The sequence below is a fragment of the Alligator mississippiensis genome, chromosome 8, assembly GCF_030867095.1.
Source record: "Alligator mississippiensis isolate rAllMis1 chromosome 8, rAllMis1, whole genome shotgun sequence".
In the NCBI taxonomy this organism is placed as follows: domain Eukaryota; kingdom Metazoa; phylum Chordata; order Crocodylia; family Alligatoridae; genus Alligator; species Alligator mississippiensis.
The window spans coordinates 65306279-65325294 of record NC_081831.1 but is presented as its reverse complement, the minus strand read 5'-3'; the positions used below and the strand labels follow the sequence as shown (position 1 = coordinate 65325294).

Sequence of the window (19016 nt, the reverse complement as noted above, 5' to 3'; positions counted from 1 at the left end):
ATGTTGTTAATATACTTATTCTGCTTATTTACTGAAAAGGGATCTTCTGGTACCCTGGATACTTCAGCATGACATGGCTACAGGCCAGAGGGCTTATAGAACCTTCTGTGTAATGGTCAGCTGTGCATTAAAACTGATATTTAATAATATTCCCTCCCTACAAATTTTTGCTTACATGGAGTTATGGTTGCTGTACCGTGTGTTCCACCACTTCAGAGCATAGAAACCAAAGAAATAGAACATTCAAGTTATTCATCTCCCCATTTACCCTCCATTCAGCAGTTCTCAGTTTCAACAACCTCCTTTTCACCATGACCTTTCTAGGTATCTCTACCCTTAACCTTGACATTCAACACACTGCCCTGAATCCTAATCTAGTTCTTGTGTTTGTACAATTAATGCTGGGACAGTGTGGTTTTCTTTAAGTGCATTCCATGTAGTGCTCTGTATGGTTTTCTATAGGTTTGGGTAATTACCATGAGATGCAGTGTCAGCTGGTCAGTGGTAGCCTTACTATTTAAGGTGATCTCTGCTAGTATTGCTTTCAAATTGGCATGAATGTTCACACAGGAACAACATTCACATCGGTTCACATTTGTGTGTGTGTACGTGCTGGTTGTGTGTGAAGTCATTATTTAGCTTGAAGGTAGACATACCAGGATGAGATGGAAGTGTATTGATGGGACTGAGAAGGAAAACAGATGAATAGTTTGTAGATGGGGTGTGAGATGACTGGCCCTAACCATTTTTTGGTGTTACTTTTCCTGCTAGCCCTAGGAGCTTCACTCTGCTATGTTTCTATAGAGCACTGGTGGGCAATTATTTCAGTTGAAGGGATGCTTGTTGCGTTTTGACAAGCTGTTGAAGACTGCCTGGGTAGCCCTGCCCCCTGGTTACTATCTTGGGACCAGAAGTCCTGCCCCCCAAACTCTGACCTTTGCTACCAGAAGTCCCTCCCCTTGCCCTTGGAGGTGCTCCTTTGGGGAACAAGGTTTGTCATCTTAGAATGAAGAAGCCGGCAGCAGCTGTGTTGACAGTTGGGGTGGGAGGTCCTTCTGTGGCCACAGGTTTCACAGGATAGGACGGGCCAGCCCTGTGTTGCTCAGCCCAGGTGGGTGAGCCTGTGGGGTTGGGGCTGCGCACGGTGGTCCCCCCTGTATCTCAGGGCTAGGGCAGGGGAGGGGGGAAATGGGAGCAAGTGGGCACATGGGAACCCGTGACAGCCAGGCAGGAGTGTGGAACCCATGCCGGTGTCCTGGGGCTAGTGCCAGCAGGGCCCAAAGCAGGATAGCAGGAGCACGGGGTCCTGGCTAGCAGGGATCTATGAAGCCAGGCCAGCTCGCCTCTCTCCCTGCTGACACAGCCCAGCCCAGCTCCATAGACCCCTGCAATCCCATGCCTCACGCTCCTGCCACCCCACTCTGGGCCCCACTGGCACTGTCCTCGCTCTCCCGCACACCCGCTCGCTTCCACTACCCCCCACTCCCACTGCCACTTTCCCCACTTTCTTGCCTGCACGCTGGCAGCTCCTGGACCACATGACTCCCAGCTGCATGGCCATGATGGCAGGACTCAGCAGGAGCCAGCCTAGCCCTGAGGGCTGGGGCAATCATCTGTGGTCCTACCCTGCCTCCCTGCCCTCCCTTTTTACCTGAATTCCCCACTCTGGCACAGGGAGACGGAAACGGCCCCACGGTCCCAGCCTAGAAGCCTCTGCTTGAAAGGGGCTTCTGGCTGGGGGGCCAGAGCCAGGCGGGCCTTGCTGTTGCAGGGTTGTGCTGTGGCATCCCCTGGGTCCTACTGCTGCTGGCTCCTGTCATCTTTGATAGGCAGCCAGGGGTAGATAAGTATTAATTTTCTAAATTTTTTAGGGGCCCCGCCTAAAATGGCCCACAGGCCATATTTTGCCCACCCCACTATAGGGCTTTGTACCTCTCATGTCTCATACAGAGCCTAGATGACTCCTGATTTGCCCAGATTGTTCTCCTCACTCCCTGTTTCATCATGTTTAACTAGCACTTACTGGCCAAGGTGGTGAGTGCATTAGAAATACCTAAGATTGGTATGTGATGCTTTATTATATATAGTCTTCACTTTTTCACAGTGCATGACAAACATGAAAACAACTGGTTGTTTTAAAAAACATGAGTGGAGGTCAGAGAGAATTTAACAGACAGGAAAACCAATACAAAGAAATCCTAAAAAACTTAACTTAAGCTGCACTGGGAGTCAAAACTTATACACTCCTATCTTTTCTCTTGACCCCAATGAGGAACTGAACTATTTTTTTGTTTGTTTTGTATGTAGGCAATAAATAGTCTGCAGAAAGTAGCCTTCCTTATAACATTTCTGGGGCTAATAATTAGCAAAGCCATTTATTTTGAAAGACTAAAAACTGTAGCTGAGTACTGCTGATATTCCAGCACAGTGTAACAATAGCCTTTTTCTTTTGGCTTTGTTAATATAATTGTATACAAGAAAATCCATTTACAAGTGCCCATGTGTACCCCAGGGGATACAATTCCTTTATTGTCATTTCCGCATATGTAGTATCTCTGTGGCGATTGGATAATTTCATAGAATCATAGGGCTGGAAGGGACCCCAAAGGATCATCAGGTCCATCCCCCTGCATGAGCAGAAAAGACATCTTGGGTCAGATGACCCCAGCCAGGTGACCATCCAGTCTTTTCTTGAGGACCTCTGGGGTAGATGATTACACCACTTCTAGGGGGAGCTTGTTCCATAGTCTGGACACCCTGGTTGTAAAGAAGTTTTTCCTAATGTTCAGCCTGAAACTATCTTTCAGGAGTTTGTGGCCATTGTTTCGAGTTTTCCCCCAGGGCGCCCTGGTGAACAGTTGTTCACCAAGCCCCTGATGTACGCCTCTGATATAGCGGTAAGCTGCAACAAGGTCCCCTCTCAGCCTTCTTTTTTTTAGGCTGAAGAGTCCGAGATCCCTCCGTCTCTCCTCATATGGCTTGCCATGCAAGTTCCTGATCATGCGGATGGCCCTTCTCTGGACCCTCTCGAGCTTTAGCATGTCCTTGTTGAAGTACAGCACCCAGAACTAGACGCAGTACTCCAGCTGCAGCCACACCAATGTTGAGTAAAGTGGGAGAATCACTTCTTTGGATTTACTGGAGATGCATTGATTGATGTATGCCAGAGTTTTATTGGCCCTAGTGGCTACTGCATCGCATTGCCGGCTCATATTCATGCTGAGATCTATCGTTACCCCCAGGTCCCCTTCATTTGTAGTGCTGGTCAGGTTAGCGATGCCCAGCCTGTAGGTGTGCTGGGGGTTCTTCCTTCCCAGATGCAGCACTTGAAAGAAGAATATTGTTTTGTCTTGCTCATGCCCTTGTATAATGAACTCTTTGGATTGCCTTGTTTTGGTGCATTCAAACCAATTGGCTTTGGTAAATGGTGCACGTTCTTTCAAGATCAGTGCTAGACAACCATATTGGTTATGGATTCATTAAAGATATCAGATTCACGCAAAGAACCTTGTCTGCCTATGTCCTTAGACTAACATGGCTGCAACCTACGCCTCTGTAACATGGAAGATATTGAATCATCATCATCAGCGACTTGGACGTGGGAGTGAAATGTACTCTGTCCAAGTTTGCAGATGACACAAAGCTATGGGGAGAAGTGGACACGCCGGAGGGCAGGGAACAGCTGCAGGCAGACCTGGATAGGTTGGACAAGTGAGCAGAAAACAACAGGATGCAGTTCAACAAGGAGAAATGCAAAGTGCTGCACCTAGGGAGGAAAAATGTCCAGCACACCTACAGCCTAGGGAATGACCTGCTGGGTGGCACAGAGGTGGAAAGGGATCTTGGAGTCCTAGTGGACTCCAAGATGAACATGAGCCGGCAGTGTGACGAAGCCATCAGAAAAGCCAATGGCACTTTATCGTGCATCAGCAGATGCATGACAAATAGGTCCAGGGTGGTGATACTTCCCCTCTATAGGGCGTTGGTCAGACCGCAGTTGGAGTACTGCGTGCAATTCTGGGCGCCACACTTCAAGAAGGATGCGGATAACCTGGAGAGGGTACAGCGAAGGGCAACTCGTATGGTCAAGGGCCTGCAGACCAAGCCCTACAAGGAGAGACTAGAGAAACTGGACCTTTTCAGCCTCCGCAAGAGAAGGTTGAGAGGCGACCTTGTGGCTGCCTATAAGTTCATCACGGGGGCACAGAAGGGAATTGGTGAGTATTTATTCACCAAGGCGCCCCCGGGGGTTACAAGAAACAATGGCCACAAGCTAGCAGAGAGCAGATTTAGACTGGACATAAAGAAGAACTTCTTCACAGTTCGAGTGGCCAAGGTCTGGAACGGGCTCCCAAGGGAGGTGGTGCTCTCCCCTACCCTGGGGGTCTTCAAGAGGAGGTTAGACGAGTATCTAGCTGGGGTCATCTAGACCCAGCACTCTTTCCTGCTTAAGCAGGGGGTCGGACTTGATGATCTATTGAGGTCCCTTCCGACCCTAACATCTATGAATCTATGAATTCAGCCGTTTGAAATGGAAACTGCACAACATGAAAAAGAAAGATGCCAAACTCAACAGCGACAATGCATACCAGCCCAGCCTCTGGCTTCTCTACTTTTCATTCCATCCAGAAAGATCACACACCAACTGCTGAAACTTGTTTAGCCTGACAAAGGGTTTTTGAATCTGAAAGCTTGCTTAAAAATTGTTTTCCAGCTATTTAAGTTGGTCTAATAAAAGATATCAGATTCACCCAAAGAACCTTGTCTGCCTATGTCCTTAGACCAACACGACTACAACCTACACCCCAGACAACCATATTTACTTTCAGCTTTCAGAGCCTTACCATGAAAGGAATGGCACGATGTTTAATAGACCTGAACTTGCTTGCTCTCCATTTTCCCCATTTTTAAAATGTCCACTTGATTACTATAGCGTTATTTAAAAAAATCCCTTTCCAAATGAGGACTTCAGTAATACTGGCTAGAAAGCAGCTCTACTTTATACCAAAAATGTTGAAGTTTCAAAATTTGTTTCATCCTGCCTTAGGACAAAAAACGTGTTTTCACAAAAGATATGAAAGACACCTCTAAATAATCAGTGACCCAGTGCTTAAAACACCACATGGTATGTTGAGACTTCGATTCAAGTAGGTGATTAGCCTGATTCAGATGAGAGTTTTTCACCCCAGGTCGGTCTGAATCAGACATAGATTTGAAGCTAGGTCTCCCAGAGCTCATTCCAGTACTCTAATCACCAGACTTAGCTTTTCTTTCTTGGGCCTTGTCTACACTAAAAGTTTCTGTCAGCGTAATCTCTGACTGCCAGAGCTGTGCCCAGAAAATTCCCTAGTGCAAGAGTTGATAATCTACAGCTTGGAGGCTGGATCCATCCTGCAGAACCATTGGATCCGACCCATGGAACTGGGGCTTCAGCAGTGGGGGTAGCTAGGTGGCTGAGAGAAGCAGTGGTAGTGGCAGCCAGATCTTAGCACTCGCTTGCCTCAGATCTGAGCTGGGTCATTCCAACCCACCACCAGGGAACAGTGCTGACCGCTAACCTAATGTATGTATGGTTATACTGGTGAAACAGTGCTGGTTCTTGTTATAGCTTGCTTTGCTTAAAGGTGATGGAATAAACTATACAAATAAGTCCAGCACTAAAAGTGTTTTGCTGGTATAGTGTACTGTACTAATAAAGCACTCCTAGCTTACACATAGCTTTACTCAATAGGTACTTCTCCAGTATCACATACCAGCAACCTGCTCCTTCTGTGGACACTTTCCACAGGCAAAGCTTCTCCCTATGGAATTACTTGCACCACCACTCCCCAAAAGTAAAATAGCAGTGCTGGTGAAAACATCTTTCTGGTATAACTGCACCTACACACGGGGCTTCTGTCAGCACAATATGTTGGTCACAGATCACAGCACTTCATACCCCTTGACTGATGTAGACATGCCTACAGAAGCTTGTTGGTAAACCTGGCCTTAGTCTCTGCTATTGGAGCTGTTGCACTTTGTATATATCACTAAATATTCATTCAGCCAGCAAGAGGGAGAGCTCTATTCCCAGAGAATAGAGCTCTGCCTGGTTCAGAGTGATCTGGGATGAAGAACCTGCTCTTTCAGGCAGAGCAGCCACTTGAACCTCCATCTCCAAGCCCAGTGCTATTGAATCTTTTGGGTGAGGGCAAGTGCTTTCTCTTATATCTATTTCCATATATATAACCCAAGAGACTTTTCTGACAAAATTTTCATTGAAACCAACATATTCCTGCCAATCAGCCCCAATCCTGTTATTTCTAACCAGGGGTGTCAAACTAATGGTCCATAGAGCTGTGTTGTCTGACCTGCAGGGTTGGCAGAGGGAGTGGGAATTCAAGGGTGGGATCTGCCACCAAAATCTGAGACATGAAGGCCCCTTGAAGAACTGTGAGAGCAGTGGGGGGGTGACCGATGAGGGGTGCATTAACCCCTACTGTTCATCCCACCACCCTGTCCAGATCCAGCCTGTGAGGAATCCAAGGGGATGGGGGTGAGTTTGACACATTTGCTCTAGACTGGAGGTTTTCAACCAAGGTTGCCTTGAGATCCTTTCAGGGGTGCTGTGGGGTGCCCTGCACTGTTAGCATTGCTAAATGTGCAAACTTGATTCCCAGGATAAATCCACAAAGATTTCAATAGGAATTCATAGAGTTAAAAACATTCTGACCTATGGTGGTCTTTCTGAGTTCTTTGCAACTGAAAAGTTGCTTGTATTTTTCTGTAATCAAAAAACAAGGTGGCATTTTCCGAGGGATGCCTTTTGTTTAGCAAGGGATGCTTGGAGTCTAAAAAGATCTATAGTTCTCCTGCACCATCTGGCACTGCTGCTGAAGTTTGTGGGCAGACAAAGAAATTATGCAGAGTTAAAGGGGTGGAGAAGATACAGTACCTCATCCGGTCCATGGTAACTGTTTTGTGTGCCCACACCTATCCTCTAGTAAGTGGAAGCTAAACTGTGCTAACTTTGTCCTGTGTAATTCAGAAGTAAACTGCCCTGGTTTAGTTTTAACTTACTACAACTCTTTCAAGCAACATTGGCTACTGTAAATGTTCTTCCCCAGTGTGCAAGTCCCAAGATGTCACGTGTGGAGGCTGTGCATTACACGGCTGTCCCATTCACTAGAAAGTTTGGCCTAGGCACAAAGCCAACAAAAGTCAAGCATGACAAGTAATCAGAAATCAAAGAAGCCACCTGCACACAGCATGGAGCTGCTCACAGGGTGGGGGGGTAAGAGAGCACCGCCAGCATTTAATGCCCAGCTTTGCTGTTCGCTCCTAGTCATTGTGAGTCACTACAGCACAATGGCTGAAGTCCACCCCTCACAGGCATGTCAGAAGAAGTGGGCATAGGTCTTGAACTTGGTTATATGCCTGTCTGCCTTTCCCTTACCTTGCCAGAGGTTTTTGAGAGAAGTAGGACAAAATTCTCCTACTAGGACTGATAGCTAAGGAAGCTGTCTGTGTGATGAAGAGGTACTCTCTCAATTAATAGGTGTTTTACTCTTCGTTTCTCCCACTGACATGCAGGAAAGAGGGGAATTTTCAGAATGGTGGGTCTAAAAAGAGCCAGATTTGGTGATTCCAATACATGGGCAGAGAGCAATGTAGGCAGCCTCATAAAGCCAAAATGATTGTTTATGTCCTGTTTCTGAGGGTGAAATGCCCACCCCATGAATGGGGAGAGATCTCCACAGCTTGGTAGCTCACACTGCTAGCTTCACTGACAAAAGCTAAAGAGGAAAATCGGGGCTTTTTCAAGCATTTCAGTCCTTTGCTGTTTCGTAAGAATGGACTCAGTTGGGGGAAGCGGTGGGGGCAGGCAGGTGGTGTGATACACAGGTGCTAGTGTCACATGCACAGGTATGACTGCATTTGTAGATATGTGCTTTCACCCAGCTTGGGAGCTGGCAGTTGATGATTGTTACTTTAGAGGGCAGATAGTATTGTGAAAAGAGAGAGGAACTGAACATGTTTATGTGCGTGTGCAGGCTCAGGCACTTGGATTTTACACTCAGGAAGACGTATTAAAATAGAGCTGGCTTTCTGTCATTGGCAGCCCAGTTCTTTGTTGAGCCATGTGAATAATCCAGAGAAGAATTTGGGCCAACATGTTCAATTTTGGTCCCTTCAACCTTGATAGAATCTTTTTTAAACAGCTGGCAAGGGAAATTTACTTGACTGCCATTCTTTGCAGGATGTGTAAGAATGGATTCAAAGTACTCCATTACATTCCCTTTCCTCCCCCAGCTGCATGGTCTAAGAAATAAGGGGGAAGCCAATTTTGAAAGTGCAAGCGAAAGACTGTGAAAAGGAAAGTAGCACTTGTAAAGGCTGGTAAAAATGGAGGCTTTTTTTTATAGCATACAAATGTTACCTATAGCTATTAATAAGCTGCTCAAAGAGAACTACTTTTGTGCTGATGGCTGGAGAATATTTCCTGAGCAGCTAAAAATGTTGAGTATAAAAATATTCTAGTCATTGTCCAAGTGCTGGAATGTGCGTTTCTGTTGCCATTCCTGAAAGAGGATGATTTGTCTTACATGTGGACTGCAACCTCTCTGCCACTTTTCATTTTAGCATGGTGTGAAGTGAGGAGGTGCCGTTGGTTCAGATTAATTTTCATGCTCATATAAACAGCAGTACATGCAGTCATGAATGAAGAGGTGGCACTGTAAAACAGAAGATGAAGAGCTACTTTAATTGGAATATTTAATATAGTTTGTCACTTCAGTGTCTGTTGAGGAATGCAATGATACTTTTGTTTCACCTTCGAATAGATGGCAGAATTTGTAGAATGAATTTAAGTTTTGCTATTAGAGAATTTGGTTATGCCATATTTACTCAAACACAAGATGAGGTTTTTTTTCTCTATTCAGCCTGGGGTAGGGGGGCACCACTCGTTGTCTTGGATTTGAGTAGAAGGAGGTGGGGGCAGGCAGCTGCTTTGGTTCTGACCCTGACCCAGGCTCAGGGGTGGAGTTGGAGCCACAGTCACTGTCCCCCACCTCTGCCCCACTGCCTACTCCCTTCCATCCCCTTCCTCATTATATCTCCCCACCTCCTGCTTTCCTGATGCTTGCCTCCCTGCCACTGCTTTCTCTGCTGTAGCAGTGGGGGTGGGGGAACAAATTTAGAATGACCCTCCAATAATTAGTTTCTGTACATGGAAAATTATAGCATTTATGAATTTTCCAGGTAGAGATTCTAATTCTGGGGGGAAGGAGCGGAGATCTTAAATTCAAAGTTATCTTGGATTTGGCTAGATATGGTATTTAGTAGCTATTGTAATGCAACTCCCTGTTTCCTTACACTTATAGTGATGTCATTATTTGAACTGTTTGGTTGCACAGAATGTTATCAAATGCATTGTTGGTGTTTTCAAAGCAACAGAACATACCTGGGCCAGGTGTTTCCTAGGAAAAGTTGAAGATTTTCTATTTTGATACTCTGATTCTCTTAGAAGTTTGTTCCACTCTTGATACATGATAATAAAAGGCCTATTTTCCACTGCTCTTAAAATTGAAACAATATTGTTTCTGCCTCTGTTTATCATTTTTTGGTCCTATTGCTGCCATGCAATCAGTACCGTGACATGTGACAGGCTACAATCCAATGGTAAAAACACGTTTCAGGGTCTATTACCTCTGTGGTTGTAAGAAGGGGGGGAAATCTTATGGTCAATAACAACATTATTAATAAGGAGCAATCAATCTGCATGATTCAGGTCAGGAGCTGTCAGGAAGGAAGTTTCTCTTTATTTACGGCATTGTGCCACTGCCAAGGAGCAGCATAGAGGGGTTATTTTTACTGGACATAGCCATGCTGCTGAAGGCAACGTGTTTGAGTCCTTGGATCACTGAGGCAATTTGATATGGCAAATTCTTTGTCCTTTTTAAATGTGGAGTTGCACTTATAATCAAAGCAGAAAGCTTTAGATGTGCCTACAGTTGGAAATAATAATAAGTGGCTATTGTCATCAGAAATATTCTCTCTCAGTCACTTCGGGAATCATGTCCATAGTGAAGGGACTATACTAGGCAATAGAGCTTTTGAAACTTGATTAAACAAAATGGGTTAGTTTCTGATCTAACTTACACCCTCATAAATCTGGAACATCTTATTTGAAATCATTGCAACTACCTTAGGGTTTTTCTAGTGTATTTTGAAATTGGAAGTTGGCCCTGTCTCCTCTTTAAAGTGTATTAGTATATGTCAGTGTTAATAGTTTCTGACTGCACCAAACAGCATCAGTATCCTTGCTAGGTGAGGGTGAGTTCCCAACTATCTCTTACACAGCACTTCTGTAGTGACTGAGAAGTTGCTTATTAAAAGTGGACAAGAATAACTAATTTGTCTTTCTAAAAATGTCCTGTCCCCTTGAAATGTAGGCATTAGTACAAGGCTGCTTTAGTTCTCCAAAATGCTGAGCTAATGGCTTTTCATGCAAGGCTTTTCCCTGGTGCAGTCTGCACATATTAACTCCATTTAGTCCCTGTGTTCAGTCTCAGGAATTGATTTGTATTGTCCTACTTGTCTTTCTGAAGTTCTGAGCTTTTCTTTCCTCTGTAACCACTTTAAACTGGGTTGTACCCGTCATGTGCAGAATAGGGCATATCACTCATGATTTGCACCAGGCTTCTGCAGGGTGGAGGATATGTGTGTATTGTAGTCTGCTGCTGCTTACTGTTTTTTAATATTTATCTGTCACTGTGAATGGGCCCTGGGTTCATGTTGCTCTTCAGTAGAGCACTTGCATTCTGGGTCAGTATCCTAACTTGGCCATCTTTCTGGACTACATTTATTGGTAGTTGAAGTAAGCCAGGCTGGTCAGAAGCAACCGTGCAGGTTCTCTCTGACTCAAACCCTCATTTCTTCCACTCAGATTGCTGCACCCACCTCTAATGATCCACAGTGTTTTCTAGGGACATCTTTGATACGGCAGATATTAGGTTAGGGTTCTATATGATTTGGAAGTTCCAATATTTTCTGTAGGTTTTTCTGTTTTGTTTTATTATTCCTTTTTGCAGCATCTATGAGACAGAGAAGAAAAACTGATAGAACTAGCCTTCAGTCTCCTCCTGAACCTGAGAATGGGTTTTTCAACCTTTGTCAACTCTAGGTGCAAACTATATAGGGTGGGAGCGTTGCATGGATCTTTTCCTTGTCAGCAAAGAGGAGCGGTTCTTTGTGGGCAGCCCACCATCCATGTGTTGGGTTTTGCCTTATTCTTTCATAGCACAGATTTTTTTTTTTTTTAACTTTCAACCAAATCTGTTGCTAATTATTGTTGCCTAAGTGCTGGCACTATTACTTGCTCTCCAGAGTGCATCCATTCCACAGCACAAGGGGCAAAGACCCCCAAATTCAGAACAATCATGATTTACCGTTCAGCTTGGGCAAAGTGCATTTGTTGCCTTGGAAACAAATAGCAGCAGTGAACAACTAAATGAAATTTATGGAATCAACTTCAATAAATCTTGATTATAAATGTGTAAAAACATACACAATTTGATGAAGATATACAATATGCAGATGTGAAGGACGATAGTAAGTTATATAACTGACTTGGATACATTTTTGGACTGCCAAGAACATGTTCTTTTAATTTTTTTTGTTGTTTCTGAGAGTGCTGTCTGTTTCTTTTCATAGATTTGGCATTTAGTTTTAATTTCCAGGGTATCTTTTGCTTAATTGGCACACTGGATGATTACAGTTTGCTGTTTTGTCTTTTGCAAACCCTAATTCAAATCTAACTCAGGATAAAAATAAAATTCAGAACTGTGGCAATAAAACAGAGTGGAATGTAGTGCAGTGTCACACGCCCCCAAGTCGTATGCAAAATATCAAAAATTAATTATGTTACATTTATAAAGAACATATTCTCCTTCTATCCTCTATCCTGAACATGCATTACATCTCTTAAGTGAAAAGGATGATTTTGTGGTTAAAAATACAGCTTGATCACAGGCTTTGTGGTCCAACCAATCAGTCTATATATTTATAGAAATAATGCTGTTTGCTGTACACACAAAAAAGTACAATGAGATGATTTTTTATTGATGATCCTGGTTTTACCTACAACTTGGTAGAGGTTCAGGAAGGTCAGCTGACTTGTCTAAGGCTGATGCAGTGACTCTTTGGCCCGGGCCTGATTGGAATTCAGTGCGTTTCCTTGGCTTTTTAACTTCTAGCCAACATGTTGCCTGAATTTTATTTCTCTGCAAGGCTACATGGCCACAGTTCCATGGTACAGCCACTATCCTTCAAACCAAGGAGGATTACCCAGAGATTGTTGTATTCTCTTGACTTCTCAAGGTTTTTCTCTACAAATGTGATATTGTAGCTGATGGCAGCAGTTGCTTCCTCCCTTGCTCTGGAAGTCTCCCAAGGCTTTAGTCAGTCCGGGGACCAAGTTGTCAGTAACCAAGCCTGAGCGTCTGCCGGGAAATTCCTAAATGGTACACTCCTGGGAGCTGCCTAGTCAAGCTTCTCTGTGAAGACATCTGTTGCCTTTTAGGTCTGTGAAGAACTTAGCACAATAACAACATTACCAATGGTAAATAGGAGTTCAGAACACTCTGCATGCTTAACCACATGGCCATTTAATGTTACGTTTTGTTCTTTTTTCCCTAGTCCTCCCCTTTCCGTGCTCTTGGGTTGCTCCTGGCCTAAAGGATAGATAGGATCCTTTTCTTCAGAGACTGTTCCAGTACTGTCCTTAGGTTATCTGTGATAGAGATCGAGCCCGTGGTTTAATTTTGTCATAATGTATGAATTTTCATCTGACACTAGTCTAATGACATTCAAGGTCTGATCCTGTGAGGTGTAAGTGTCCTTAGCATTCATTGACCATACAGTCAGGGCTTCGTAAGCTCAGACCTTGAGGCTTCATACTGAGTTAGAAGAGCCCTACAAATACAAAATATCCAGCCACTAATCATTTCAGGTTCTGCACCAGTATCAGCAACTGCAAGAAGGTTAACTAAAACTGTGTGTACATGATAGAATATGCACAACTGAGCACTTGTAGTGAGATAATTATAATACATTTTAATTTATTTTTACTAAGCATATTTCTAATCTCAACTAGTATAAAAATTCAAGCTTCCCTCGAATCAAGATGCAGAATCCTGTAAATCTGAAATGCTTCCTTCCAAAATTCAGTGCACATATAATGATTTTTAAACTGCAGTCTGATGTTTACAGAGTGCTGTAGCTGTTCTTCATTAACATACAACTGTGTAAGGCAGATTGAACTCCATTAGGAGCTAAATTTAGTGACTTGCTAACTTCTTTTTGATATGTTTTTATAATTTCATTGTATTATGACACTTGGTTTCAAATTTGCATGAGTAAATGAGCCTCTCACTAAGTCAGGTAAAAAGATTTTTCACTTATCTACCATGAAATAAGGTGTTTAAAAAAATAGTAAGATTAGAGAGTGATGCATCTTTGACACATTTATATTTTTCAGCTGCGTTGACTGAACATTTCTAAGCATTAATGATACAATAAATCTATTTGTACTACATTTAATGGGCTAAATAATTTAACATTACAAATAATTTTATAATTAGCTTGCTATTTTGTTTAGGAACAATATTTTTTTAAAAATCCAGATTTACCTTTAATTTAAATACAAACCCTGAATCTCTTGGTGTGGTAATTCAGTGACTCAAATCTCAAAGATTACATAGATTCATAGATGTTAGGGTCGGAAGGGACCTCAATAGATCATCAAGTCCGACCCCCTACATAGGCAGGAAAGAGTGCTGGGTCTAGATGACCCCAGCTAGATGCCTATCTAACCTCCTCTTGAAGACCCCCAGGGTAGGGGAGAGCACCACCTCCCTTGGGAGCCCATTCCAGACCTTGGCCACTCGAACTGTGAAGAAGTTCTTCCTAATGTCCAATCTAAATCTGCTCTCTGCTAGCTTGTGGCCATTATTTCTTGTAACCCCCGGGGGCGCCTTGGTGAATAAATACTCACCAATTTCCTTCTGTGCCCCCGTGATGAACTTATAGGCAGCCACAAGGTCACCTCTCAACCTTCTCTTGCAGAGGCTGAAAAGGTCCAGTTTCTCTAGTCTCTCCTTGTAGGGCTTGGTCTGCAGGCCCTTAACCATACGAGTGGCCCTTCTCTGGACCCTTTCCAGGTTATCCGCATCCCTCTTGAATTGCAGCGCCCAGAACTGCATGCAGTACTCCAACTGTGGTCTGACCAGTGCCCGATAGAGGGGAAGTATCACCTCCTTGGACCTATTCGTCATGCATCTGCTGATGCACGATAAAGTGCCATTGGCTTTTCTGATGGCTTTGTCACACTGCCGGCTCATGTTCATCTTGGAGTCCACTAGGACTCCAAGACCCCTTTCCACTTCCGTGCCACCCAGCAGGTCATTTCCTAGGCTGTAGGTGTGCTGGACATTTTTCCTCCCTAGGTGCAGCACTTTGCATTTCTCCTTGTTGAACTGCATTCTGTTGTTTTCTGCTCACTTGTCCAACCTGTCCAGATCTGCCTGCAGCTGTTCCCTGCCCTCCGGCGTGTCCACCTCTCCCCATAGCTTTGTGTCATCTGCAAAGTTGGACAGAGTACATTTCACTCCCTCGTCCAAGTCGCTGATGAAGACATTAAAGAGTATCGGTCCAAGGACCGAGCTCTGCGGGACCCCACTGCCCACACCCTTCCAGGTTGAAGCCGACCCATCCAGTTCCTTTTCAAACAATAAAAATTAGTAGTTACATTTAATATTAAAGAGCAACTTTTCAGAGGAGGACTGTAATTGTTTATTTAGATAAGATTACTACAGTAAGCTAAATAATGTTGATTGATCAGTAAACCATTTACACTTAATCACCATACAATACGTATTTACTCCCATTTAATATCACATCTGTTAATACGTTTCATTTTCAATTTCTATTTTATTAACATACAATCACGGTTCATTCCACACCGACCAGGGCTGGGATTGGGTTTGATGTGGTAACTTGCAGGTGAATATCCTTATTTCTGATTACACAGTTCCCTGGCTCTGCTAGTTTCTTTCGACGTCACTATTTTTCATCTCTGTTTGTTATTGATTTTTTTATGCTGTGTCATTAGTAGTGACAGATGCTTTTAATTAAAAAAAAACAAAACACAAGAGGAGAGCATTCTAATTTGGCATGACATTATGAGACAGAAGGGCTCCTGGCATGTGAGGTACATAAAAGGTCATCTTCCATTGCTACAGCCTTTTGGAATGGTGGAATTAAGTTCAAACTCGGGATGTTTTTGAAGTCTTAAATCTCTCTGGGGATGCCTTTCATAACATCTTCGAACTGGATAACACTACAGTAAATGAAATACACTGCACTGGATTAAAGGGTTATTTCCCTTGTGTGTCAAGCTGACATAGAATACTAAACCTCAGGTTGCTCCGAAGTCATCTCTATCTGCTGATACCCCCTCTCCTTTACATAACAGCTTGCAGAGCTTTTGCATGGAAGTTTGTGATTATTTATTCAGCTTCACTGCTTTGTGAATGTGGAACAATTTTATGCAGCAAGGAACCAAAATAAAGCAACTAAATGGGAGAAATCTAATGGGCTTAAAAATGTGAAAGAACTGATGCAGGGAAGAGCAGAGCTGCCTCTTCAGTTCCATTATGCTGCTCTATAATTTATACTGAAATACAAAATATAGATCTGTCTGTATTGCCACTCATATGTTTAGCAGCGCAGAGCTTGTGCTAACAACAGGGTATGATATATGCTCCTGTGGTCTTATCTGACTGTAGCAACAGTTACAATTGGTTAAGGGCCATTGCAGTGTGTTTTGTTGTAGAACAAATGTTCATTTTGACTTTGAACTTGGTATGCGCGTAGCCTGCGCAGATTGTATTTAGCGTGGGGCAACCAAATCGGAACCATCTGTGCAGTGTTGGAGCCCTGCTAGGGATCACCATGGCTGAGCCCCAGAACAAGTATCTGTTTTCTCGAGGTGGGGAGGAAGGAACTGGGAAAGTTAAAAAAGATGTGCCACTTCAAGTGTTGGCCAGGAAACCTGAATCAGCAACTCTTGTTTCATCTATCATGTGCTGAAGCCTATTGCTCTGCGAAGTTGAGTGAGATCCCATGTTGGCAGGTCAAGTTAAGCAGAAATAGGACCTCTGAGTTTAAAAAGCCAAACTCCAGTACAGCATCTTTCAACTCTTTCTGAATGCTTATAAATCCCCTTCACTGCCTTCCTCCCAGGTACCTAGCACTCTGAATAACTTAAAGAACTTTAAGGGTAGGCTGAAATATGAGTTGGGGAGTCTATACAAGGCTAACTCTAAGCTCAGTAAATTTCTGACAGGTAAAAATGAACTCTTTCTTCCCCTTTTCTTACTGGATCCAAGTTAAGCTGGAGTTATACTATTAGAGAGCTGAGAGTGTCCTTGAACAAAGGGGCATGGACATGATAAAATGCGTATTCTGTGCTCTTGGCAGGCTTTGGCATAAATAGTATGGCACTGTACATAAACATACAGACCCGGCGAGTATGTTTCTATCTGGCATGCTTATCATGCATTTCTCTGTAGCTCAGCCCTGTCTTCATAGTTCTTACTGTCTGGATACAGTTACTAATATAAATTCCCAAACTTGTTGTAATTTTACCTTGTTCTGTAATGAGCTGCTGGTGCTTGGTGTTGATGGCTGTTGGGACTCTGACTCTCAAGGCTCTTTCCTCCCCCTGCCCTTGATAGACATGCTATAATAAGGTTACAAAGATGGAAGGTGCAGCAGACCTCTGGGAAACACTGTCAGGCATTCAGACTTTTCCTGGGGGAGGTGATAGCAAAGGCCCAGAACCAGATCTGGGGATGTCAGGTTTATTTTAGCTGGCTCTTCTTTTCAAGCTGGAGTACACATGGCTAAACCTGTGCAGCTGTCCCTGCCTGGAGGCCCCTCAGCCTTCTGAAAAGGCCAACAGCACCTGCTATTCCACTCAAATAACAAAGGTAGCAACAGCAACAACAAAAAGCTCTTCCAATTTACCTTAAAGGACTTTGTTTGTATCCTTTCTTTGCAGAGTGGTACTGTGATAAAATAGTCCTTTCATAATGGGCCATATATGTTGGATTGCGGCTAAGGTCATAAAAGAACCATCCAAAATACCAGCTTGTAACAGATGTTTTCTTGCTTGTGGCTGCTGTAAAAAACAAGTGGGAGAATTTGTCTTTGAAATGCTATTTTGATGAGCATGGAAAGTTAGACTACAGATTTGAGACTTGAAGGTTATGACTTTGACTGTAGCCTACAGGAATTAGGCACACAAATCCCACTGAAATCCAATGAGATTTGAGCTTCTCACTCACTTAGGCTTCTTTGAGAAATTCCAGCTTTAAATATTTTTGAAAACTAACAGTGCCGGTGAGAAGTACTAGATGGGCAGGAAACTGAAATTAATTCAGGTGCAAGCTAATCTGGCCCAGAAAGCAGCAGTGCAAATGTCCCTGCATTTTGGCAGTGTGCTCTCATTGAGAACTCTCTGTCAGTGGACTGTACCGTAGCCAGTCTTCTGTGTACTGTTATTAAAAAACCCAAATGCTAGGAATAGGACAGAAAGCACTAAGGCCTTTCACATGCAGCAGTGAACAGTCATATGGCTACATCACAGCCACCCTGAGTAGACTCAGATCAGCAACCCAGATGTGAAAGTTTCTGCAGCCTATTGCCACTGCCCTGGGACACCCAGCTTCCAAGCATCAGTGCTGTAAATTACAGGAGTTAGATGAATCTTTGGGGAGAATGAGGTTGCAGGCTGTTGTTAACTGAGTATTTGGTTTCAAGTCAGACCATTTAGTAGTTGATGTACTTTTTACCAGTGCTGTGTGTGCTTTCTATTTCAGATGTATCCTTCTGCTCATATGGCCTATTCCTCCATCATGTCCAATCATCTTAGCAGCCTCCTTGGCCCCCTCCTACACATCAACCCTCACTTAGGATTCCGGGTCCTGACTGTTCATATAAAACAACAAGTACCTAAATATAGTCTTTAAACCTCTGGGAGCAGTTCTTGTCAGACCACACCTGGTGGCTTCGTGCTTATCTTTTTTTGTTTCGTGGGTTAACTTAAAGCCATAAATGAGGCCCTTCTCAAGTGAAACCTAGAATGAGCTGCAATCTGGCTAGAAGTTGAATGCTAGGAGTGTCTTTATGGAAACACCTAGGGACAGAGCATAGTTTGAATGAGCAGCATTTTCCTGGAATATTTTTAAAAGAGACATCTCTTCAGGCATCAGGTTCATCTGTTTTCCGACTATATTCACATATAAACACCCACACACATTAACAATGTGGGAAATAATAGCTTTAGTTTTCTGTTGTCCATGAGTAATTCATATTACTTACTTTTTTAGGTTTACCTTTTATCTAACAATTTGGAAGCAGGAGGAAGGCAGGCGAATCTGGAAAGGATTCTGAGCTGGTTTGCAGGATCCTTGAATGGATAGTGGGTGTGTTCACGCCCTCAATCCCTCTGCCTGCACAAGAGATATATAATGTCTGAAATTCAGGTATTATTTTTAAATAACAAAAGTTATATTTTGTACTGAGTCAATATTACTGCTAATAGTAACATTTCTACTCATGGGCATTGGGTACCATAGCAGTGGGCCATAGCAGGTAGGGGCCTGGGTATGGAGTCAGGAGCTCAGGGTTTTATTTCCAACTCTGTCAATTAGCCTTTGTTCTTCTGTCATCCTTTAGTTTCTCCAGTCTGTCAAATGGGAATGGGAAGGTCACCAGGTTTGTGAAGCAGTTTACATGTCAGAAAAGTGCTATTTAAGCAATATATATGGTGCTCATTGTTGTGAGCATTATTAAATATTTTTGTTTATATAGTGCTGTTCACAATATGGTGCTTTAGAGAGCAAACAAGATCAGTTTCTCCCTCCAGAATTTTACTACCAAAATTAGCATGTTCTGAAAACTTCTAAGAC

General features: G+C 43.4%; 1 protein-coding gene across 4 annotated transcripts in view; it reads left to right on the top strand.

Moving 5' to 3' along the window:
- The window catches only part of NEXMIF (neurite extension and migration factor), a 264099-nt gene that overhangs the window by 154770 nt on the left and 90313 nt on the right, over positions 1 to 19016 (top strand). For 2 of the 4 annotated variants that reach the window (XM_059732803.1, XM_059732806.1), the window contains exon 4: positions 18435 to 18590. The exons of the other annotated variants lie outside the window; for them this stretch is intronic. The gene's annotated coding sequence lies outside the window, so the exon portion shown is untranslated. The remainder of the gene's footprint in view (positions 1 to 18434; positions 18591 to 19016) is intronic. 4 annotated transcript variants of the gene reach the window in all.